General features: G+C 48.7%; 1 protein-coding gene across 1 annotated transcript in view; it reads right to left on the bottom strand.

Moving 5' to 3' along the window:
- The window catches only part of FTCD (formimidoyltransferase cyclodeaminase), a 71,826-nt gene that overhangs the window by 44,962 nt on the left and 388 nt on the right, over positions 1 to 26,476 (bottom strand). The gene's annotated exons all lie outside the window — the stretch shown is intronic.

Raw genomic sequence — 26,476 nt, 5'->3', positions numbered from 1 at the left:
CTGCAATGTCCTTGTATGATGCTGGGCCCATCGGACAGCAGGAAAAGTGGATGTTAGATGTCCCAACAGTCTCATGGTATCTCTTATGGCCACTCTTCTGGATTCGCAGAACTGGGAGATCTTTTGACTTATAACCATCAGTTTTTCTGGAGGTAAAAAAGGACATAAGGCTGTGTAAATCTAGCAGGATTCCTAAGAATTTCTTTTGCCGACTGGGAACTAGGTCGGACTTTTGGGCATTTATTAGCCAGCCTAACTCAGCTTTTCCTGCACCGTCTTCAGATGCCCCTGGGAGGTCTTGAAGGGATGAACCTGCTATAAAAAAAAGGTAGTCTAGATATGGGACCACTATTATACCCTGGAGATGTAAATATCCCGTCACCTCAGCCATAATCTTCGAAAAGATTCTTGGGGCTGACAACAGCCCGAAGGGGAGTGCTTGAAACTGAAAGTGGTACTCCTGACCTCCTAGGAATATCGCAAACCTGAAATTTTTTGGTATGCTCTGTGTATGGGAACGTGGTAATATGCATCCGAGAGGTCTATAGTTACCATGTAGCAATTGCGAGATAGGAGATTCACTGTGGATCTGATTCATTCCATCTTGAATCTTTTGTGGGTCATGTATTTGTTTAGCTTTCTTAAATTGAATATTAGTCTGAAAGACTTGTTTGGTTTCTGAATAAGGAATATGGGAGCATAAAATCCTTGCCTTTCCTGATATCGCGGGACTGGAACAATTACGCCTTTTTTTAGGAGAGATAATATTTCCATTTCTAAGGCTTGGTGTTTTTTTGACCCTTTTAATGGCCTGTTTACGGCGAAAAATTCTGGTGGAGGTGTGTCGAACTCTAGTTTGTACCCCATGCATATGGTGTTTATAACCCATGGGGAGGAAGAAATTTCTTCCCAGGCCATGGAGAACATCTTTAACCTGCCACCTACTTGAGGCCTGGCGTCATTGGAGAGGTTTAGAAGTGGATTCAGGGTCGAATAGAAATCCCTTCCCTCTTCCTCTGGAGGATTGCCATTTTCCTGTACTGTCCTTTCTTTTCTGGTCTGGTCTATTCCTCCTTTGATTTCAAAAGGATCAACGCTACTGATAGAATCTCGATTCCGAAGGGAATCCTTTTTTCTTGTCTGATGCTTTATCTAAAATGTCCTCCAGGACTGACCCGAACAGCTTATCTCCCTCACACGGAATAGAGCATAGCCGACTTTTCGAACTGGCATCATCGGACCAAGATCTGAGCCATATAGCCCTTCTTGTAGAATTAGAGAGGGCTGAGGATCTGGCAGAGAGTTTCACCAGGTCTGCGGACGCATCCGACAAGAAATTACATGCCCGTTTTAAGGTAGGGATTGAGGCCAGGATTTCTTCCCTTGGAGTCCCTGCCGCCAAGTGTTCAAGCTGTGTTAACCAGACTGACAGGGATCTTGAAGTGCAGGTAGCGGCTATGCTGGGCCCAAGCATGGCTGTTTTCCCATGCACGTTTTAGCAGACCCTCGCATTTTTTTTATCCATGGGATCTTTTAAGAGGCCCAGGTCTTCAAAGGGGAGAGAAGTCTTAGATATCCAGGCTACAGGCGCATCAATCTTAGGTTTTTTGTCCTACAAAACTGAGTCCTCCTCAGTAAATGGATATTTCCTCTTAAAGGAGGTGGGGATTACATTATTTTTCTACGGATCTTTCTATTCTTTTTTAATCAGCATTTTAATATTACTATGTACTGGAAAGACCCCTTTTCTTTTCCCCCAGCCCCTGGAACATTCTGTCCTGAATGGACTGAGGATCCTTAGTTTCTTCTATTTTCATTGTAGCCCTAATGGTTTTTAATAGTCTTTCTGTATCTTCTGGGCTACAAAAGGGGCCTCCCTGATTCATCGTCAGAGGATTCAGATTCTCCCAGATATAATAATACCTCTCCCTCCTCAGAGTCAGGCTCCAACTGAAGGTCCGACATCTGAGATTTTTGTGAGGTAGAGGGCTGAGAATGCGGAGGCAGCCTTGTATCAATTGCTGATTGGACCTCTTCCTTAATTATGCCTCAGATTCAAGATAAACAGGTGCTTCCTCCGAAACAATTTTGTCCGTACATCTTTGACATAATGTTTTCTTTTAATTTAGAGGGTAGGGTCTTTTTACAGATTGCACATTTTTTATTAGCTAATAAATCCTCACATCTTCTGGTGCTGGTGTCCCTGCCCTGCAAGGTAATATTTGAAATTTTTAGTGCTCTGACTACAGTGACTCTTATTCAACACCAGCACCGCACCAGTGAGGGATATTATAAAGTGTTTCCCACCCCCCTCTCATAGAAGGGTCAATATTATACGGGAAGGAGGTTACTGGGCTCTGGGCGACAGGATCCACAGGCTTGCGGGACTCAGGAGCTTCGAGGGGAGAAGACATGTTTACCGGGCAGTGCTGCTGGACGCCGAACTCCCTGCTCCCGGTCTCCTATCCGCCAGTTCTCTGATGTCACCCGCCACCAGAAGTGAGGCCAAAGAACTGGCAACAGCATCTCCATCCTGTGCGCATGCACGCGATTCTTCATTCCTGCTGAGCAGGGGAACGGAAGCCCGGGGCTGCCTTCAGCGAAGGCCTTATGCCAAAGAAACAGGGCCAAAAACCTGCCAACCCCCGCCTCTGCACGGCCCTCCTGAATGGGGCAACCTTATCCAGGCCGTGCATACAAGAACCCCTGACCTAGCAGGAGTGGCTTCCACGCAATTCCCAAGGACAGGAAACAGACTGAAGCAGGTAAGGGGAGAAGGCTTTTAAAGCTTGGGCTTCTACGTTGTTTCCTGTCCTGGGGAGGCGGGGACACCCTCCTGGAAAAAAATAAAAAAAATGGGTTGTCGGCCTTTAGTGGTACAGCTGCTACAGCGGTTGGTATTGGAGTGTTTGTTGATTAATGCTTGGGTGGTGGCGGCGCATATGCCGGGGGTCGACAACTGTGTCGCTGACGCTCTTGTTCACAGTGGGATACTTTCCGGCAACTGGCCCCAGAGGCAGAAGAGTTTGGGAGGGAGTGCCCGAGCTGTCTGTGGGATCTTCTGGAGGGACCGTAGCAGGGCTCATTCAGGCATCATTGGCATCCAGTATGTGGGCGACCTACTTAAAAGCGTTGTGTATTGGGAGGAATGATGTAGTAGGCTGGGTGTTGTGAATGGGGAGTTGGAAGTTCTGCTTTTGTTGTTCGTTCGTATGAGGCCGGGTGTAAGGCGTCCGGCTGCCAGACGCCATACACCCTGCCTCATACAAACAAAGTGATGCCGGTCCGGCCAGACGGATGCCACACGCACCTAGGCCTACTATGTACCTGGACTCTGCCATACGCACTCTAGCTACAGTTACCACGCTACTTATCCATTAGTGGTTAGAGGTAGCCAGCACCTCACTCACATTTGCCTAGCATAAAGCATAGCTTCTTATGTGGCTATGAGGTCATTCTTAGTGTTAATAGACTAAGCCTTTCCAGCCTGCCCTGGCCCACCTAGGTTCAGCAGTACATCACTGACACTGAGTGGCCTAGGAGGCAGCTATTAGTACTCACCCCCGTCCCCTGATGATTCTAGGGGTTGCCTGTAGTGCTATATATTTTCAGTGTATGTTCTATTTGAAGAAACGCGTAGGGACATAGGAACATACCCCTATCCGTTTATGGTTCCACCATTCACTCTAGTCTCACTAGTTTAGGTGTTCTACACACCACCCTGGCAGGGTCTCATAGGGACCTTATACCAGGGTCAGGTTCCGGACGGGACCACCCCTTGCGGGGCACGGATCCAGTGTTAGGGAATTAGGGTCATATTAGGCCAAGCAGGGTACAACAGGGACAGTTCACTCTCCCTGCGGACCCTGACCAGGATTGACCTAATCTATGAAGAACCCCTCCCCCGCATTTTGAACACCTTATCAACGTGCTGAGAAAAGATCTCTTGTCCGGGCGTCCCCTGTGTCCGTTGGACACACGTATGGTCTGACCTCACACCGGTAAGATCCACCCTTATCTACCCTGACTGGGCATTACCCATTCCCACTTGGGATTGGGGACGCCCACGCTGGGGTGTTTCTTAGCATCTCCTGTGGCTCCTCTTGACCTCTGGGGTCCACACAGCTCTATTAAGGGCCCGCACTAGGGACTCAGAGTACCGCGACCCGCAATTCTGCGGCTCTCTGGTACCCAGGTCCCGACACTGTTATTTTTATATATATATATATATATATATATATACATACATACACACACACACACACATATATACGTTTTAGTTATATCAATAAATACCTTGTTTTAATTGTTACTGCCCCTTTGATTTTCCTATTACGCTCTCTAGCAGTACCTTGGGGAGAGGTGCGGCCTGCACCGTCTCACCTACATAGGACAACCTCATTCCCTTTTTGCAATGTACTGGAAGTACTCTGAGGATGGCAATTTATGTTTGGCAGCTAAAATGTGGAATTGATGTAGAGTAGGAACACCAAGATCTTTCAAGAAGTCAAGGCCTTTCTCAGTCCATGGTGATGCTGAGAAGTTAGGAACAAACTCAATAGATATAGGGATTAGAGTTAAGCGGACACCTGGATGTTCAGGTTCGGTCGAACTTGAAAAAAACAGTTGGGTTCGGGACCCGAACTTGAACCCGAACCCCATTGAAGTCAAGGGGGACCCGAACTTTTGGCCACTAAAATGGCTCTAAAATATCCCTGGAAAGAGCTAGAGGGCTGCAAAAGGCAGCAAAATGTGCTTAAGAGCATGGCAAATGCTCTGCAAACAAATGTGGATAGGGAAATGAATAAAAAATAAAAATAAAAAAAAGACCTTAAAAAAAAAAATTAGGAATGATGTAGGAGGAAGAGGTGGTGAATGGGTGGATGTGGCGGTGTAGGCTCATGTGGCGGTCTAGGTGGAAGCGACGGCGAAGGAGGAATAGGTAGCCACAGATGTGTTTTTTTTGCATTTTTACATAGGGGTATCCCCCAAAATATTGGGACATCTATAAAAAAAAAAAGGAATAAGTGCACTTGAGTACAAGGATGGATGGTTGAGGCTGTTAGAACTGTCGATTCTGCACAAGGTACAGACAAGTCTTGTGGGATCCAGGCCTGGTTCATTTTAATGAACGTGAGCTAGTCTACGTTGGCTGTGGACAGGCGGCTGCGGACAGGCGGCTGCGTCTGTCTGTAATGACGCCTCCTGCCGTGCTAAATACACGTTCAGAGAGTACACTGGCTACAGGGCAGGCCAGCACCTCCAAGGCATACAGGGCAAGCTCTGGCCATGTGGACAATTTGGAGACCCAGAAGTTGAATGGGGCAGAACCATCAGTCAGTACGTGTAGGCGTGTGCACAGGTACTGTTCCACCATGCTGTTCAAATGCTGCCTCCTGCTAACACGCTCCATATCAGCAGTTGGGGCCGGTTGTCGCGGCGAGGTGACAAAGCTTTTCCACATGTCGGCCATGCTAACCCTGCCTTCTGAGGTGCTGGCGCTGACAGCTGCGTTGGCGACCTCTTCCTCCTCCACTGCCTTCGCCTTGTGCTTCCACTTGTCCACCGGCGTCAGTCGGGAATGCTCTTAGTAGCGCATCTACCAGCGTGCGCCTGTAGTCGCGCATCTTCCGATCACGCTCCAGTGAGGGAATTAAGAATGGCACATTGTCTTTGTAACGGGGATCCAGCAGGATGGCCACCCAGTAGTCAGCACACGTTAAAATGTGGGCAACTCTGCTGTCGTTGCGCAGACACTGCAGCATGTAGTCGCTAATGTGTGCCAGGCTGCCCAGAGGTAAGGACAAGCTGTCCTCTGTGGGAGGCGTATCGTCTGCGTCCTCCGTATCCCCCCAGCCACGCACCAGTGATGGGCCCGAGCTGTGTTGGATGCCACCCCGCTGTGAACATTCCTCCTCATCCTCAATCATCGCCCTAAGTGTTTTCAAGGAGACATAGAAGTGGTATTGTAACGCTGATAACGGCGTCAGCCACTGGCCATGGTGGAGTATTCGAAACAGTGCAACAGGGCACACAGGTCTCGCATGGAGGCCCAGTCATTGGTGGTGAAGTGGTGCTGTTCCGCAGTGCGACTCACCCGTGCGTGCTGCAGCTGAAACTCCACTATGGCCTGCTGCTGCTCGCACAGTCTCCAGCATGTGAAAGGTGCAGTTCCACCTGGTGGGCATGTCGCATATGAGGCGGTGAGCGGGAAGGCTGAAGTTACGCTGTAGAGCAGACAGCTGAGCGGCGGCAGGATGAGAACGCCGGAAGCGTGCACTTTATGCAGCAGCTCTGACATGTTGGTGTAGTTGTGAATGAATTTCTGCACCACCAAATTCAGCACATGCGCCAGGCAAGGGATGTGCGACAAACTGGCTAGTCCCAGAGCTGCAACGAGATTTCACCCATTATCACACACCAGGCCGGGCTTGAGGCTCACTGGCAGCAACCACTCGTCGGTCTGTTCTATACCCCGCCACAACTCCTGCGCGGTGCAGAACGGCCTGACGACGTTTACCCCTGGCTGTGCTGAAGTTGGTGGTGAAGGTCTGACACTGACCGGATGAGGAGGAAGAAGAGGCAAAGAATGATGCCCTGTGATCCTTGGCGGCGGAAGGACGTGCGCCAAACAGCTCTCCGCCTGGGGCCCAGCCGCCACTACATTTACCCAGTGTGCAGTTAGGGAGATAGTGTCCCTGGCCGTGCTTACTGGTCCACGTATCTGTGGTTAGGTGAACCTTGCCACAGATAACGTTGCGCAGTGCACACTTGATTTTATCCGATACTTGGTTGTGCAGGGAAGGCACGGCTCTCCTGGAGAAGTAGTGGCAGCTGGGAACGACGTACTGTGGGACAGCAAGCGACATGAGTCGTTTGAAGCAGTCAGTCTCCACCAGCCTGAATGACAGCATTTCAAAGGCCAGTAGTTTAGAAATTCTGGCATTCAGGGGCAGGGATCGAGGGTGGCTAGGTGGGAATTTACGCTTTCTCTCCAAGGTTTGTGAGATGGAGAGCTGAATGCTTCCGTGTGACATGGTGGAGATGTTTGGCGACGGAGGTGGTGGTGTTGGTGGCACATTCTCTGTTTGCTGGGAGGCAGGTGCCAACGTTCCTCCAGAGGCGGGAGGAAGAGGCCGAGGCAGCAGGAGGGGCCTGAGCCCCTTGGTTTTGAAGGTGCTTCCTCCACTGCAGCCAGTGTCTTGCATGTAGATGCCTGGTAACGCAGGTTGTGCTCAGGTTCAGAACGTTAATGCCTCGCTTCAAGCTCTGATGGCACAGCGTGCAAACCACTCGGGTCTTGTCATCAGCACATTGTGTGAAGTAGTGCCATGCCAGGGAACTCCTTGAAGCTGCCTTTGGTGTGCTCGGTCCCTGGTGGCGGTGGCCAGTAGCAGGCAAACTGTTTTGGCGATGGCTGCTCTGCTTTTGCACCCTGCTCCCTCTTCCTCCAAACTCTGAAAGTCAGTGGCACGACCTTCATTCCATGTGGGGTCTAGGACCTCATCGTCCCCTGCATAGTCTTCCACCCAGTCTTCCTCCCTGGCCTCCTTTTCGGTCTGCACACTGCAGAAAGACGCAGCAGTTGGCACCTGTGTTTCGTCAGAGACGTGCTGAGGTGGGATTCCCATGTCCTCATCAGGAAACATAAGTGGTTGTGCGTCAGTGCATTCTATGTCTTCCACCCCTGGGGAAGGGCTAGGTGGATGCCCTTGGGAAACCCTGCCAGCAGAGTCTTCAAACAGCATAAAAGACTGCTGCATGACTTGAGGCTCAAACAGATTCCACGATATGCATGGGGGTGATGTGACAGACTGATGGGCATGGGTTTCAGGCGCCACCTGTGTGCTTTCTGCAGAAGACTGGGTGGGAGATAATGTGAACCTGCTGGATCCACTGTCGGACACCCAATCGACTAGCGCCTTTACTTGTTCAGGCCTTACCATCCTTAGAACAGCATTAGGCCCGACCAAATATCACTGTAGATTCTGGCGGCTATTGGGACCTGAGGTAGTAGGTTCAGTAGGACATTTAGCTGTGGCAGAACGGCCACGTCCTCTCCCTGCACCAGAGGCTCCACCAACACGTCCATTATTAGATGTTTCCCTCATAGTTAGCGTTCACCAAGCAAAGTAAAAAGTGGTAAAAATTATCCGCCAATAAAAACCCTGATGTAGGGTATTGCACTCTATTTTTTTTTTAAAACTCTATGACAGTGGTATTTGTGGCCTTGTTTTCCGCCCCAGGGCCCCATTTCACCTAGAACCAGCCCTGTATACAGTAGATAGGTCAAGAGTGGAGGAGAGCAGACCCAATGTAGAATGGTGTAGTCAGGTGAGGTACCTTACATTGTTGGCACCTATGGAGCTTATTACTTTGTGGAGTTCACCACAGTCCATTATTGAGTCAGCGTGGGTGGCTTCTGTTTCCCTGGAGACCTGGCTCCCTCTTGTGGCTGGAGTAAGGACCACCTCTCCAGAAGGTTTGCAGCTCAAGATGGAGAAAGTAAAATAAAAGTTAGTGCCATTTCTACTGACAATAAGTTTTACCAGGAAACCCCAGCAATATGGGATTCCATTCTCTCTCAGGATTGTGGTATATTTAGCAAACTCCCTCCTCCTGGCTAGAGTTGCTGGAGAGAGATCAGCATAGAAAGAAACTTGTTTAAAACACTCTTCCTACTTCCCTGAGAAGCTTGTTTAAAAAAAAAAAAAAAAAGTGAAGGAAGTGAAGGCGAGCTAGTACATCCCTTGGCATGCTGGCCAGCATCGATTTTTGGTTTGGGGACTCTGTGCACCCCATCTTCAAGTAAATCCCTCTCTTTGATGTCCGGCAGGATTGATGTAAAGAGAGCTATCAGATAATCCTGGAGAGAGTCCTCTTTAATGATGAACAGTAGAGAGAGACGCGGCACTCACCAATATTCTTATGCTGGTTGCTTTTTATTGCAGAAAAGACAGCGTGCTGCGCAGGCAGGGGGGCGGGATGGCCACAGTGTGCGTCGGCGGCGACTGCCGTTTCGCGCAGGGATAGTGCTTCTTCTGGCCGGGTATGACGTGCAGGTGCACGGATAACCTTTTATCAAGGAGGGAATGCTGGGCGTGTCTATGGTAATCCCAGACCTCCCCTGTGTGCAGCTGCGGAAAATATACAGACAGAGACACAAGTGAATAGTACAAAAAGTATCATTTAGCAAAACAATGCAACAATAAGGTACTCATTCTATGCTTGGGCGACAAGTTTCAGGGGCCAGGTCGAGAGTAAGGGCATCTGAGAGGTATGTAAATACTGTGGGTGCATGAACGAAATGCCTAAAGAGATGATGTAGGGAATTGTCAAAGGTGATAAAGCTGATCCACAAAATACTATTGGGGTAAAGTAATGGGAGCAGAAACAATGAGAGGACGACATGGCCATACGCTCACAAGAAGACAGCCATGTCGTTCTTATCATTGAGTCCATGGGGTCCCATGGCATTAGTCCTGATAATCCATCTGGCCTCTCGTTGCAGCAAGAGGCGGTGGCGGTCACCTCCGCGGAGGATCGGTCCCACAGCCTCAATGCCAGCAAAGGAGAGGCCAGATGGATCACCATTGTGAGCTGCATGTACATGTTCAATAAGGCGGGGAGAACCTCGTCCGGTGCGGATGGAGTTAACGTGCTCGCGCACCCGTTCAAGCATTGGCCTGATTGTTTTTCCGATATAGAACATGTTGCAGCTACAAAAAATGACATATACCACGAAAGGGGTGCGACAGTTAATAAACTGCAAAACTTTATGTGTGACACCCCCTAAGGATAGACTTTTAGCCTGGGAGTTCAAATGACAAAAAGAGCAAGTTCCACATTTATGGTTGCCTATGGGGATTCTACTTTGCAACCAGTTAGACCTTTTAGGTAGCCGAAGGGCGCTCTGGACCAATTTGTCCCTTAAAGTGTGGCATTTCCTAAAAGAAATAATTGGTTTACTGGAAGCTACTATGCTCAGATATGCATCATGTTTCAAGAGGTCCCAGTTACTGTATATTGCACGTCTAATGGTGTCAGCTACGGGACTATATTTAGACGTGCAATATACAGTAACTGGGACCTCTTGAAACATGATGCATATCTGAGCATAGTAGCTTCCAGTAAACCAATTATTTCTTTTAGGAAATGCCACACTTTAAGGGACAAATTGGTCCAGAGCGCCCTTCGGCTACCTAAAAGGTCTAACTGGTTGCAAAGTAGAATCCCCATAGGCAACCATAAATGTGGAACTTGCTCTTTTTGTCATTTGAACTCCCAGGCTAAAAGTCTATCCTTAGGGGGTGTCACACAAAGTTTTGCAGTTTATTAACTGTCGCACCCCTTTCGTGGTATATGTCATTTTTTGTAGCTGCAACATGTTCTATATCGGAAAAACAATCAGGCCAATGCTTGAACGGGTGCGCGAGCACGTTAACTCCATCCGCACTGGACGAGGTTCTCCCCGCCTTATTGAACATGTACATGCAGCTCACAATGGTGATCCATCTGGCCTCTCCTTTGCTGGCATTGAGGCTGTGGGACCGATCCTCCGCGGAGGTGACCGCCACCGCCTCTTGCTGCAACGAGAGGCCAGATGGATTATCAGGACTAATGCCATGGGACCCCATGGACTCAATGATAAGAACGACATGGCTGTCTTCTTGTGAGCGTATGGCCATGTCGTCCTCTCATTGTTTCTGCTCCCATTACTTTACCCCAATAGTATTTTGTGGATCAGCTTTATCACCTTTGACAATTCCCTACATCTCTTTTTTAGGCATTTCGTTCATGCACCCACAGTATTTACATACCTCTCAGATGCCCTTACTCTCGGCCTGGCCCCTGAAACTTGTCGCCCAAGCATAGAATGAGTACCTTATTGTTGCATTGTTTTGCTAAATGATACTTTTTGTACTATTCACTTGTGTCTGTCTGTATATTTTCCGCAGCTGCACACAGGGGAGGTCTGGGATTACCATAGACACGCCCAGCATTCCCTCCTTGATAAAAGGTTATCCGTGCACCTGCACGTCATACCCGGCCAGAAGAAGCACTATCCCTGCGCGAAACGGCAGTCGCCGCCGACGCACACTGTGGCCATCCCGCCCCCCTGCCTGCGCAGCACGCTGTCTTTTCTGCAATAAAAAGCAACCAGCATAAGAATATTGGTGAGTGCCGCGTCTCTCTCTACTGTTCATAGTTATACCACTTTGCCACGCTGAGCACCACCTCCTATATGGTCTTTACAGACGGCTGCCGTTCCTAGGTTTGACACGGACTTACATATACAGAGCTGTATTTGCGCAGTGCCGCTGCAATTTTCCTTTCCCTCCTTTTTTGTGCCAGAGTCCTCTTTAATGTCTTCAGAGATTTCTGAGTCTGATATTATTCCTTCTAGACCTATCCTCAAGGTCTGCCAATTTCAGTTTCATGGCAGCAACCTCATCCTGTGTCGCATTATAGGAATCCACTAGGGAGTTGTGCTTCCTTAAATTCCGCCATCTTTTCCTCAAGGTGCGCAGTGCGATCCCAATGGTCGTGATGTCTGCCCTTATAGTGCTGACTGAATATCTGAGTGTATAGAACTTTCCAGGTCTGCCATTAAATCTTGCATAGCAGACAGGGTGATCCCATCATGTTCAGAGCTTGTATTAGGGCTCATGTTAAAAATCAGACACTGCCCCCTGCTGGAGAGCTTAGGGCAGACCCCGCACTCACATGACTAGTTTTATTTGCAGGGGAAATATGTCCTATGTCCTCATGGACCTGCTGCCTCGTGGTGTACTTGTTGCTGGAGTTTATTGGTGTCTGTGCTGCCTCCTGCATGTGCCGGGGGCTATCTTGGATCAGTGCTGCTGTGAAGAAAGATGTAAGTTTTGTGGGGGAACTGGATTTTTCTTAGTCTTCTCCAGTGCCTTCCTGGGGGTGAGTAGGCGGAGAGCGGTCTGCTCCAGCGCAGTTTGGGTGCCTCTGGGGCACTTTAGAATGCTGTACTCTCAGGGACGGTGCAACCATATAGGCGAACTAGGCGTTCGCCTAGGGTGCCGGCCTGCTGGGGGCACCCTGGTGGGCCCCCCTGACTGGAGCTGCAGCCCTGGGCGACTGGGCGAGCAGCTCTTGAGCCGCCCCCAGCGCCGTTACAGGGGGGCCAGGAGGTGGAGGTCCTTCTTAAATATGGCAGAGCAGGCATCTGCTTACCCTGATGGCAGGTACCTGCTCTGCCAGTAAATTACCGGAGGAGAGGAGGCGGGTGGCAAGGGAGGCTGTTCTAGCAGCTCCCCACTCCTCTCTCGTGTGCCCTCTGTGATGCCGGAATATGACGTCATTTCGGCCCCGGCATACTAAACGGCGCGCTGGAGGACTGAGGAGCTGCACCACACTGGACCCCAGGGAGGTGAGTGTTTAAGTGTTTGACTGAGTGAGTGTCTGCCTGTGTATTTATGAAAGATTGTAGTCACAGCAGCATATCCAGTGCATCATTTATTGGAAGCCTTGAGGGCACACAAACAAAGTACGACGTTTCGGCTACACAGTAGCCTTTGTCAAGTATACAAAAAGATAAAAACTGGCAATGTTAAATACAGATATGTGACCTCTCCCACCACAAATTGGAGCCAATCATTAAAAAGCTCAACCCACTCAATGCATCAGTGCAATAAAAAACAGCCTCTTCAGTAATCAGGCCATCTGAAACATAATGAAATAAATCTGTACCTGAAACAAACATCGTCCAATAACGCTAGACATATTCCCATCCATCTCGGCGTCTGGCCAGTCGCAGTGCGCATGTCCATGACGCGTAGCCGTCAGTCACGTGCATAATGTGTCATCGAGTCACATGATCATCACGTGTTGAGCGCAAGGTCCTTTGCACACATGAAAGTTAAACCAACTGGAAGGTCCTGTCAACAGACCTAACTATTCGGCCTGTGTGTGTCAATGGGGACAAAATCATGTCACACACAGACAACCACACAGGGGCAAATCAATATATCCACTATCTAGATGGATGTTATATGAGGTCGGACACAGAGAATGGCCATTTAAAATTTGATGGATATGGGGGGAAAAAAAAAGGCTTAAATCCAATGGAACCGGATGAAACAATGTATCAAATACATAACCGATATATTGTGAATAGACATGTGAATTTAGTGATCAAAACAAAATATAAATAAACCATAATCTACCATTAAAAACAAACAAACATTCTCTATACTGAGTTAGACATGAACAGAACACTACCCATCTACACTGTTTACATTAAATTCAATGTTGAGTCCCTGGGGTTGTAGCAATTGTAATGTAAAGATCCATTTCAGCTCTTTTTCCTCAACATGCGCTCCCTATCACCACCCCTCTTGGGGACATCAGAGTCAATGACCCCAAATCTCAATTGGCTGACAATGTCCACAGTCAACAAAATGCTTAGCCACCGGTTTGTCCACCATTTTTTCCTAATGGTGCTTTTGTGTTTGTTAATACGCTCCCTAATTTACATGGTTGTTTCTCCCACATAGATCAAACTGCAGGGACAAACAATCATATAGATTACAAACTTGGACCGACATGTATAATATCCTGCAATGTTGTATTTCTTGCCACTGTAAGGGTGTACAAAGGTGTTCCCCTTTAACATATTCCCACAGTTACAACAACCCAAACATGGGAAGTTCCCCATCTTTCTGGGTTTAACGCAAGTTTGACCCCCTTTAAAAACACCTCCAATGTCAGTCTTAATCAGCTTGTCACGGAAATTGGTGCCCCGTTTGTATGCCATCAATGGCGGACTGTCAAATTTATATATAGTCGGAAAAATGGTATTACTTACCGGTAATTTGATTTTACAGAGCCCATGACAGCACCCTGGGTTTCCCTCCCTGGTGGTTCTTCCTTATTACACGGGTGTTGCAAAAAAAAAAAAAAAAATATATATATATATATATATTTTTTTATTTTTTTATTTTTTTTGCAACACCCGTGTAATAAGGAAGAACCACCAGGGAGGGAAACCCAGGGTGCTGTCATGGGCTCTGTAAAATCAAATTACCGGTAAGTAATACCATTTTTTCCTATCGCCCATGACAGCACCACCGGAGATTTACTAGAGTAATCCATAAGGGTGGGAAGTAGAAAGAAGAACCCCTTTACCAAAGGAAGGATCACCAGAAGAGTTCAAGTCCAACCTATAGTGCCTAAAAAAGGTCAAAGGGGAAGACCAGGTCGCTGCCTCACAAATTTTCTCCATTGGAACAGAAGACTTCTCAGCCCAGGAAGCAGCCACCGCCCTGGTCGAGTGGGCCCTTAGGCCCCCCGGGGGAGACAACCCCGATGAAAGGTAGGATAAGGAGATGGCTGACACGACCCACCGAGATATAGAACTCTTTGAGGCAGCAGAACCTTTGTTTCTCCCTTGAAACTGTAAGAAGAGCGAGGAAGATTTCCACCAGGAAGAAGTAGAGGACAGATAGGCCAAAAGAGCTCTCTTGACATCCAGACAGTGGAGAGATTCTTCTTCCTCAGAGGAAGGATTTTGACAGAGTGTGGGAAGAACAATCTCCTGAGAGCGGTGGAATTTGGTGGCGACTTTTGGAAGAAAAGCCGGGTCAGGACGGATGATAACTTTGTCCTCTAGAATCAAGGTATACGGAGGGTTGATGGAGATGGCCTGGATCTCACCAATCCTCCGAGCAGAAGTCAAGGCTATCAGAACGGATAGCTTTAACGTAAGGTGCTTAATTGAAATAGAATCAATGGGCTCAAAGGGGGGCCCAGACAAAGCTTTTAATACCACCTCCAGACTCCAGGGGGGGGGGCTTTTGGAACTACCACCAAGGAAGACCTTCTCCACAGCTCTAAAAAACCTGGCAACCCAAGGGCTATTAGCCATGTTCTGATTAAAAAGAAATCGACAGGGCAGAGACCTGAACTCTCAGGGTACTGACTGATAGACCCATCTCTAGACCTTTCTGGAGAAACTCAAGAATAGAATGCAAGGGAGCAACCCTAGGTAGGCTCCTTAACTGGATCTGGGCAAAATTTAGGAACTTGTGCCAAACTCTGCTATAGATCTTTATAGTAACCTCCTTTTTACTTTTTAGCAGGGTAGAAACCAAGGCATTAGAGAACCCTTCCTTTTCTAATAACCACCTTTCAAAATCCAGGCCGTTAAATGTAGGCTGTATACAGCTGGATGTCTCACAGGTCCCTGACTCAGAAGGCCCCGGACCGTCGGAAGCACCCAGGGATCGGCAATCGACATGGTTCGGAGTCCCGTGAACCAGGACCTCCTGGGCCAGAAGGGCGCAATCAGGATCACTGTGGCCCACTCCTCCCTGATTTTCCGTAAAACTCAGGGGAAGAGGGGGAAAGGCATAAGCCAGGCGGAAATTCCACTCCTGTGTCAGGGCGTCTATCCCACAGGGAGATCCCGCTCTGCTTAGGGAATAAAATTTGGCCACCTTCTTGTTTAAATACGTGGCAAATAAGTCGATTTCGGGGAACCCCCAAAGATCTACTATCCTCTGGAAAACCATGGGGTCTAGGGACCATTCCCCCTGGGACAGGGTATGACGGCTCAGAAAATCCGCCTGTCTGTTCTCTACCCCTCTGATGTGGACTGCTGAAATCGAGGTGCATACCCTTTCTGCCAGACTCAGAGTGACATAAGCTTCCTCCATAAGAGCCCTGCATCTTGTCCCTCCCTGCCTGTTCAAATAGGAGACTACAGTCCTGTTGTCCGAAAGGATCCTTAGGTCCTTCCCTTTTATCTTTGGAAGGGAGGCTCTCATCGCAAGGCCGACTGCCATCAATTCTTTCAGGTTGGAGGACTCTACTTTTTGTAGGGGGTTCCAACGACCCTGGAAGGAAGTTCCTTGAATGTGGGCACCCCACCCCCAAGGGCTTGCATCTGTAGTTAAGCACACTAATCCGCCCGTTTTCCACGGGATCCCCTGGACGAGATTTTCCGTATCCAGCCACCATGATAGCTTCTGTAAGGTTTGGACTGAGACGTCCATTTTTTGCATTTAAGGACCGGCTTTCCTTCCAAGCAGACAGGATTTCCCACTGTAAAGCTCTGGAGTGCAGCTGAGCCCACCTTACTCCCGGAATACAGGATGTGAGGGAGCCGAGGACCGACATTGCTGTCCTTACTGAAGTAAACCGGTCTCCGGGTTAGATTTCGGATCTTGTTCTGGACAACTACTACCTTGCTTGTAGGTAAGAAGGTTTTCTGGAGAGAAGAGTCCAGTTTTAGGCCCAAGAAGGTCTGCCTCCTCGATGGACGGGGTCTTGACTTCTCCTCGTTTATTATCCACCCTAACCTGTCCAGGATAACCCGGATCTCTGATACTGCCCAGATGCACGCTCCTTCCGTCTGATCTACTATTAAAAAGTCGTCCAGGTAAGGGACGAAGAGAATGTCCTTTTCCCTTATGTGGGCTGCTACTTCCGCCACTAATTTTGTAAACACCCTTGGGGCCATGGAAAGGCCAAAGGGTAGAGCCTGGAATTGGAAATGTTCCAGTTGACCCTTCAACTGGATGGCCACCCTTAAAAACCTCTGGTGTTCTATTGCAATGGGGACGTGGTAATATGCGTCTTTTAAGTCGAGAACAGCCATGAAGCATAAGGGGTAAAGAAGATTGATTGTTGATCGTACTGTTTCCATTTTGAATCTTTTGGGCTGAATGAACTGATTTAATTTTTTCAGATTTAGAATGGTCCTGAAGGAACCGTCTGTTTTTTTGACCAAAAAAAAAGAGGAGAGTAGAATCCTCTGCCTACTTCTTCCTTTAATACTGGGATCAAGACAGATTTCTCTATTAATTTCAGCACCTCTGCCTGTATCACTGACTTCCCTAAGACCGAAGGAGGAACTATGGTTGGAAGGAATCGGGCCGGAGGGGACTGAAGGAATTCCAACTTTAACCCTTTGCTGACTGTATCTAAAATCCACAGACTTAGGGAAATTTTCTTCCACTCCGTTAAGAAGACCTTCAGCCTGCCTCCAACCGGAATCCTGGCGTCATTGTTGTTCAGGCTCTCTTTTGTCTGCGGAGGACTGGTTGAAGAAATAATTTCTATTTTTCCTCTGACCTCTGAATCGGTCCTCCCTTGTTCTCCTATCTTGTTCCTGGCTACCCCTAAAGGGATGAAAGGACCGACTAAACCTATTTGTTAGAAAAAGATCCCTGAAACCCCGGAAACTTTTTCTTCCTGTGCCGCTTTAATCTAGCAGGTCGTCCAGACTTGGACCGAAAAGGTATTACCCTTCACATGGAACACCACAGAGCTTAGACTTAGAAGCAATGTCCCCAGACCAGCCCTTCAGTCAAAGAGTTCTCCGTGCAGAATTGGACAAAGCCGCTGATCTGGCTGCCAACCTAACCGAGTCGGCTGAGGCATCCGCCAGAAAGTCTGCAGCCTTCCTAATTGTAGGGAGGGAGGCTAATATCTCTTCACGGGGGCATCTATTTTTTAATTGGGATTCAATCTCTTCCAACCATACAATCAGAGACCGGGCCGTGCAAGTGGAGGCTATACTAGGCCTAAAAGAAGAGGTTGATGCCTCCCAAGCCCCTTTCAGAAAGGCATCCGCCTTTTTATCCAGCGGGTCTTTCAAGATTCCTGTGTCATCAAATGGTAGGGCCGTTTTCCTGGAAACTTTAGATATGGCCACATCTATCCTAGGTGCTTTATCCCAAGACGCAGAATCTTCCTCCTTAAAAGGATATTTACGCTTAAGACTTCTGGAAATAAATACCCTCCTATTGGGTTTTTTCCACTCTCCTTTAATCAATGCTGATACATTTTTCTGCACTGGAAAGGTACCATGCTGCCTGGACTCCAACCCCCCGAACATAATATCCTGAACTGAGCGGGGTTCCCGAATTTCTTCTATGCCCATAGTCGAGCGAATAGCTTTAAGGAGTTTCTCGGTGTCTTCAACCGGAAAACAGGGTCTCCCCCCTATTTCTTCTTCCCCCGACGAGTCCTGTGATGAGATATCAGAAGGACAAAATACTGAAGAAGGGATCTCACCCTCGTCTGACGAAGGGGGTTCTCTGGAAGGTGCTCTGGTTTTAGCCGTTTCTGGGCTACCTGGGATGCATTAATCTCAGAGCGTACCAATGTCTGCAAACATTTGTAAAATGAGGGAGACTCTTCAGCCACCGTCCTATCTATACAGGGCTGGCACATCTTATCCCTGGGAAATGAATTACACAGGTTTGCAGGTCAAAATGTAATTACCCAGCGATACTCCGTCTAAGCTATAACAATAGTTATGTTTAGACATTTCCATCTTACCATTCAGATGGCAACCCCCTGCTGCATAACGCACACTCCTTATTTTTCTTTGCCCCCACTTTTTTGGGCTTAGCCGGGGCAGGAACTGTGGGATCCTCAGATCGCTTCTGAAGGCTCTCATCCTCCATGGCCTAATCGGAAGAGACGCCGGGCCGACAACTCGTGCACCTCTCATAGGCGCCTGTAGATGACGTCACAGCTGGCGTCATGTGACTTTAGGAGCGATCCACGGCCTACTCACAGCCGGAGCCGCTCCTCTTCCCCCCCCTGGTGGTCAGCGTTTCTTCCGGCGTAACACATGCCGCCGTCTCCCCGCACACTGCCGCCCCCTCCGGAGCTCAGATGTGCCTCTGCCAGCTCCCACCGCACTTCCAGGGATCGCAGGTAAGTGGGGAACCACCGGAGGGAAGGATCCAGCATGCCGATCTGCAGGCTTCCCAGAGACAGGAAACCACACTGAAGAGGAGGAGTATGCCCGCCCGTTTTATTCTGCAGGTTTCCTGTCTCTGTGGGGCGGATCCTCCTCTCCGGTGGTGCTGTCATGGGCGATAGGAAAAACTCTATGAAGGATATGCCACTCTTTTCTCAAAATAGGTGTTCTCAGCACTGTGGTTGCCATAAGTGGAAACAAACGGGATAAGTGCCGCATCCCTGCTTGTAGAAGACTGAAATGTGGACACTGTCAACCAAGGAGACCCTGGCCCTAGACCTATGCAATAACCCACCAGGATACCTCCTCTGAGAAAATGTATTACACATCACGTTAATCTGATTGCTGAATACATGATCAGATACTACTCGTCTAACACGCAGCATCTGACACCAAGGCAAGGAATCTAACATGTGGCTGGGATGACAACTGTCATATCTCAGGAGGTTATTCCTGTCGGTAGGCTTCTTGTACAAGTCTGTTTTCATCTGGCCCTCTTCAATGTAAACCCTGACGTCAAGAAACTAACTCCTCAGAGGAGGAAGTCACAGTAAATTGAAGACCGGGTACCCCATTTGTAGTGTACGGGAGCTGTAATGCCAGTCACTACAGAAGGGTCACTTGTGTGCTGTCGTTTCCCCTTATTTATGGGGAGGTTGGTATAAGTCATCTTCATAAAATATAATGTAATGTAATGCTATGTACTTCCCTGTTACTGTGAAATGTGCATGTGCAGGCCTGCTAGGGGTGTCATTCCAGCTCTGAGTCAATAGAGGGAGCTAGGGAGCCCTAGGTTATATAAGGCCCAGTCAGGGAAAGGAATGAGGAGATTAGACTGTGTCTGAGTTAAGTCCAGGCCATGAGCCTGTGAAAGCAGAGCAGGCCTGGAGCCTGCAGACTAGGAGAGGGCATCGCAGTCCCTGTAACCGGGTTCCAGATCCAAGTAGAAGGTTCCCCTCCTGAGTCCATATTAGCAGAAGCAGGAACACCACGGTTAACCAGCCTGAGGAAACAGAGAGGCAGAGGCAAGTCTAGGAAAGCAAGGAGGTACTAAAGACAGCAGAGGAGGTACTTGATAATTACAGACCCAAGGATATACGCCAGAGCTAGGGCATTGGGCCTTGGAGAATAGTTTCCATGTCCCAGGATCAGTCAGGAATAGAGTGCAAGCCGCCTGTACTGCAAGTCCTGTGTTTAACTGTCACAGCCAGACAGCTGAGAAGCGCTCACAGGAGCTTCTCAGATCCTCCTCCTTGAATTTCTTTGTTTTGGTTTAGTTTCTCATCTCGTTAGTCTATCTCAGCTGTCATGCAGTCAGACTGATCGCTACCCTTTAAGTTCCTCCCCATAATGCAGTAGTGTGCGGCTGATACAACTTCCTGGAGTGTGTGTGCATGCTGTTCCCAGTTCCCAGTCCTCAGTCGTCTGCAGATAAGTGCTGTTTATGTATTTATGTTTTTGTCTTTTCTGGATCCAGGTGACCCTGACTCCCTCCGTGTCAGTGTAGGGAGCCGGTGGTCGTGTCCCTTCACTATTGTAGGGTCTTCAGGTAATAGATAGCCGAGGAACGTGGATATGCGGCCATCCACCTTTGGGGTGTTCGCATAGGCTGAGCAGTGAGGGAGAGCGGCAGCTCTATTGCAGGGGTCTCCCTTTGTTCCTTAGTTGTGGATCCAGAGAGACATTGTTTATATGGTATTGTCTTGTTTCCTGTACACCATCCGTGACATTAACCCTCTGAGATCACCTTGCTACATATTGCCTGCATTAAATGTACCGAAGCCAACTGTCTTCAAAGGAACTGCGCTTCCATCTATGTCCATGTATGATGACTACTAAAGCTCAAGTAAAGTTCAAGTTCTGTTTTATCATCACGTGGTTCCTCAGTTATTCCTGCTATCAGCAAACGGCGTGCCACTGTTACTTGGCACTGGCGTCACGAACACTACCTATCACTACCTGCCCTTGCAGAGAGTCAGCTGTCCCAGGTTAGTGGTCACGATTGCACTACAACACCCAGGAACACTATTAACCCTAACTTGAGTACACTGCATCTCGTTCACAGGTTGGTTAATGAGGATGCCACGGATGTGACATTCCTCAGTACTCCTTCAATTGACCTGTTGAAAAGGAAGTTTGAACAGGAGTCCAAGAGGCTCACTACCACAGAAATGCACCTCAGCACGCTAAGGGAATACTACAAGTCCAAGAGAGTCCCTACTCTGTTGTTGGGTCGGCCAGACGCCGAGATGGATGGGAATATGTCTAGCGCTATTGGACAATGTTTATATGTTTCAGGTACACATTTATTTCATTATATGAATCAGATGGCCTGATTACTGAAGAGGCTGTTTCTAATTGCACTGATGCATTGAGTGGACGGAGCCCTTTAATGATTGGCTCCAACATGTGGTGGGAGAGGTCACATATCTGTATTTAACATTGCCAGTTTTTACCTTTTGTATACTTGACAAAGGCTACTGTGTAGCCGAAACGTCGTACTTTGTTTGTGTGCGCACAGTCAGTCAGTGAGTGCCAGCCAATCAGTGAGTGCCAGCCAATCAGTGAGTGCCAGTCAATCAGTGAGTGCCAGTCAATCAGTGAGTGCCAGTCAATCAGTGAGTGAGTGAGTGCCAGTCAATCAGTGAGTGAGTGCCTGCCAGTCAATCAGTGAGTGAGTGCCTGCCAGTCAATCAGTGAGTGAGTGCCTGCCAGTCAATCAGTGAGTGAGTGCCTGCCAGGCAGTGAGTGCCTGCCAGGCAGTGAGTGAGTGCCTGCCAGGCAGTGAGTGAGTGCCTGCCAGGCAGTGAGTGAGTGCCTGCCAGGCAGTGAGTGAGTGCCTGCCAGGCAGTGAGTGAGTGCCTGCCAGGCAGTGAGTGAGTGCCTGCCAGGCAGTGAGTGAGTGCCTGCCAGGCAGTGAGTGAGTGCCTGCCTGGCAGTGAGTGAGTGCGTGACTGGCAGTGAGTGAGTGAGTGCCTGCCTGTGAGTGAGTGAGTGCCTGCCTGTGAGTGAGTGAGTGCCTGCCTGTGAGTGAGTGAGTGCCTGCCTGTGAGTGAGTGAGTGCCTGCCTGTGAGTGAGTGAGTGCCTGCCTGTGAGTGAGTGCCTGCCTGGCAGTGAGTGAGTGAGTGCCTGGCAGTGAGTGAGTGAGTGCCTGGCAGTGAGTGAGTGAGTGCCTGGCAGTGAGTGAGTGAGTGCCTGGCAGTGAGTGAGTGAGTGCCTGGCAGTGAGTGAGTGAGTGCCTGGCAGTGAGTGAGTGAGTGCCTGGCAGTGAGTGAGTGAGTGCCTGGCAGTGAGTGAGTGAGTGCCTGGCAGTGAGTGAGTCAGTGAGTGTGTGCCTGGCAGGGTGTGCGTGACATGAGGGGGCGGCAAAATGGATCTTTGCTGTGGCTGCTGGAGCTCAGCTATGCTGCTTCTGCTTAGCTCTGTATTCGGCTCCGCCCCCTCATAATTAATTCAAGACATATTCATTAAGATTTGTCTCCCTGATTTGCACATGAAAAAAAAAATAAAAATTCTCAAAAAACTGGGGAAAACGTCGCAACTACCTCCTTCAGTGAAATTATTTTTTTAGTTTAAAACAGATGAAAAAAATAAGCCTGATCAGGAGTGGCGTAGGAAAAAAAATATAAAAAAAAATAACATGCGCCTAATTCAGGCACAAAAAAAAGGCGCATCAAGATAAATACATCAGAAATAAGGCGCTAAACGAATACCACTCCAAAATTGTTCATCCAATTCTTAGGCTATATGCACACAACCGTTGTGTTTTGCGGTCCGCAAATTGCGGATCCGCAAAACACAGATGGTGTCAGTGTGCTTTCCGCAATTTGCGAAACAGGACGGACAGCCATTAATATAACTGCCTATTCTTGTCCGCAAAACGGACAGGTTATGTTTTTTTTTGCGGACCACAGAACAGAGCAATGGATGCGGACAGCACACGGAGTGCTGTCCGCATCTTTTGCAGCCCCATTGAAGTGAACGGGGCCACATCAACTGCGGCTCAGATGAGGACCAAAACGGACATGTGCAAGTAGCCTTATTTTGAGACGAAGGCGCAAATTACTCCTAAACAGGCACAAAATCAGTTGCTAATTGAGACAAAAAATAAATTATAATATATATATATATTTTTATTTTAAGGCTGCGTGCAGCCTGTAATTGTGGGTGGAACGACCTCCCCTATTTAAATCCCCTGGTACAAGCAGAAGGGCGCCCGTTTCTTTGCCCCTCCCTCCCATCCCCTTTTTCATTCACTCCTCCTGGGTGGCCCACTTATCTAGGCCTTACCTCGTCACTGGCACCGGGCACACTCCAGCCAGTTGGTTCAGGGCAGTACATAGGCATGCCTACTCTGTTCCTCGATTAGCTCCTACCACAAATAGTTAAGGCTGCGTGCAGCCTGTAATTGTGGGTGGAGCGACCTCCCCTATTTAAACCCCCTGGTACAAGCAGGAGGGCGCCCGTTTCTTTGCTTAGCATCACCTGCGCCTGACGTCACTTCCGGTCGCATCTTCAGTCGTGTCTTCAGTCCTCATCTCGGTTCGTGCAGCCAGCCGCATCGCCTCCCACAAGTTTCACCGCTCTGCGGCCCGGGCAGACGCGCCTGCCACGGGCACCTCGTGTTCCCCCCATTCACAGCCCGGCCGGAAGCTCCACGCTGGCTCCCGGCCTCGCGACTGCTACCGGAGCATGCATCACCCAGACGCCTCCCCCCTCCAGCTTCCGGCGCACGCGCCGCAAGTTGGTGCGGCGCGGCTCGGGAGAGAGGGGGGCAGGCGGGGACGGCGCCGCAGGTATGATGATGGGGCTGTTCTATCCGGCGACACCTTGCAGACGCCTGCAAGCTAAACTAAGTCAGGAACTTGAATGCAACAGTGATTTAAGTCATCTGTTGGCCAGTTCAGGTTCATGTATTTACCTGAATCACTCGGGTTTTATGTTTCCAGAATCGCCCGGGTTCATGTTTTCTGGATCGCTCAGGTTATGTATGTGCCCAAGTCACTCAGGTTTTACGTTTTCCCCGAATCACTCAGGTCAGGTGTTTCCCTGAATCGCTCAGGTTTAGGTATTTTCCCATCTCTTTCAGGTTGGCAGTATCTCCAGGTTGTGTGTTTTTTCTTGATTCACTCAGGTTACGTATTCCCTGAATCGCTCAGGTCTTTTTTCCCACAGGTTGGTCGCATTTGCCTGATTCTCTCAGCTCCTTTTTCCCGCAGGTTGTTCGCATTTGCCTGAATCACTCAGTATCCGATATATTTGCCTGAAACGCTCTGGGTTTTTTCCAGCAGTATCCAGTGGTTCCTGTTTATCCGGTTCAGGTTCCGCATGTTTGAATCCCTGATTGCATTGGATCCGGGTCATCATGGGGGTTTGGACATGGTCATCCATTATCTCGACAACTGTGGTTACATCAGGTATTGTACTCTGCTCCCACTCAAGCGGCATTCTTGTGTTCATTGCTACGTCATGGTTTTTCTTAATCTCACCTGGGCAGTCTGCACCCCGATTCCTGATCAAGGGACCTCAGGGCGTCCCCTCGGGCTGGGCTAGTTGCTCCAGCTTCTTGCCAGGCTTCAGGCCCCCGTGGCGGCCGCCAAGCTGGCTAAGATCCAGGCCGCCGTTTCATCCGCGGCTTCTTCCAGGGTCCTGTCCAAGTGGGAACTCCAGTCCCTGTTAGGGTTCCTCACGTTTCTCATGGCTTTATAGCCCATTGCCACACGCACCGCCACTTGTCATTTAACACCATCAAGCTGTATTTGGCCAGCATTCAACACCATCGGATGCTCGGCGACCCCTCTGCCAAATCCATTTTTCGTATCAGGCCATCAAAGCCACCCTCAGCGTTAGCGCGGCGGTCCAGGTGCGTAGGCAACCAGTGTCAGGCGAGTTTTTTCCGCAGATTGTCTGTAGCCCTAGACGGTCTCCCTTTTGGGCACTCAGCAAGCATCATCACCAAAGCAGCCATGTACCTAGGGTCTCTGGGTTCTTAGACCCGGGGAGTTCACCTGCGGCACGGTCAACCGAGCGACCCTGCTCAGGCAACATCCACTTCATACTGTCCATCCCAGCCACCAAGTTCAATCAGGCTGGTCCTCCCACGGAGGTAGAGTTCTTCCCTACGGCCAACTGTTGGTGTCCCGTCAAGGCGCTCCAAGAGCTTCTGGCCTCACTCCAGTCTCCTGCGTTAGACGACCCGTTGCTCCCAATTAACGGAAGGCCCCGCTTCTTCGGCCCAGTTTGTCTCCAATATCCACATCCTGGCGGCAGGGTTGGGGTTCAACCCTAGCATGGTATCCGGGCACTCCTCTCGCGTAGGGGCCGCTTCCGCAGCATCCAGTCATCAGGTACCGGCACACGTCATCCGCAAGGTGGGTCGTTAGCGGTCGTCCTGCTACGCAAGGTACATTCCCAATCCGCGAGTTGAGATTGTCAGAGCCTTTCGTTCTTTGGGCTTTATGGGTTCCATGATGCTCCAATAAATACATTGCACCCTACTCCGGGCCGGTTCTCTTTGCCCACTTATCTAGGCCTTACCTAGTCACTGGCAGCGGGCACACTCCAGCCAGTTGGTTCAGGGCAGTACTTAGGCATGCCTACTCTGTTCCTCGATTAGCTCCTACCACAAATATGTAAGTCAATGGGGACAGAAAGTTTTTTTTACTGACACAATAGAAAACAGATCAGTCCTCCATTGACTTTCAGTGGTGTTCAAGACGGATCTGTCTTGGCTATGTTACAGATTGTACAAACTGAAGCAAACAAAGGCAGCTCTCACCTGTGTATCTTTGTCTTGAGCCAGGACATAGCATCTGGGTGCACTATAAGTGGAACTTTAAAAAAAAACTTTATGGTCCAGCGCCAAATGATCAAGGTATAATTCTTTATTCAAGCGGTTCAAAAATATTCCATACAGGTACACATGCGTTACCCGTTTCAGACCGTATTCAATTAAGGTCCTTCCTCATGACACTTGTGTACCTGTATGGAATATTTTTAAACCGCTTGAATAAAGAATTACACCTTGATCATTCTGGACCATAGTTTTATTCAAGATAATACAAACTGATCCGCTCTGAACGGATGCAGACGGTCGTATTATCTGAATGGATCCGTCCATGACGGATCCGCACAAAACGAGAGTGTGAAAGTAGCCTTAAACCTACGACACTCTGGGATTGATGCATTTTTTGGTCCACATGTATATGATTTTGTGGCACCATTGAGGTTTTTTTGGCACACTTTTTCAGATGTGTTCTGCAATGTTATACAAGCTTATCGTTTCCAAACAGCTTTTTGTCTAATAAACAAAGTTTTGCGGTCATATTTTTATTTTTTGCTAATTGGTAGAGGCAGGGATAGAGAAACATTTTTTTCTAGTATACTTTAATTTAGGGAATAATATAATTATATATATATATATATATATATATATATATATATATATATATATATATATATATATATATATATATTCTAGGGCTGAAATGTCCCAGTAAATGACTCAATTACAGACACAGGAGTAACTGAAGCCATGACCAAATGTGAAACCAAATTACATACATTGCAGCAAAAAAAAAAAAGACCCACAGCTTGCTGGAAAGACAAAATATATGTCCCACAAACAGGCTGCCTTAATATGGGTAATGGATGTGGCAAAAACAACCTGGACCACATAGATAGGAATGAGCAAACTTGCGTTTCAAGTTCAGCGTACAAGGTTC

This window comes from Bufo bufo, chromosome 7, assembly GCF_905171765.1.
Source record: "Bufo bufo chromosome 7, aBufBuf1.1, whole genome shotgun sequence".
NCBI lineage: Eukaryota > Metazoa > Chordata > Amphibia > Anura > Bufonidae > Bufo > Bufo bufo.
Note: the sequence above shows the minus strand (reverse complement) of the source record. Positions and strands in the feature narration are given on the sequence as shown.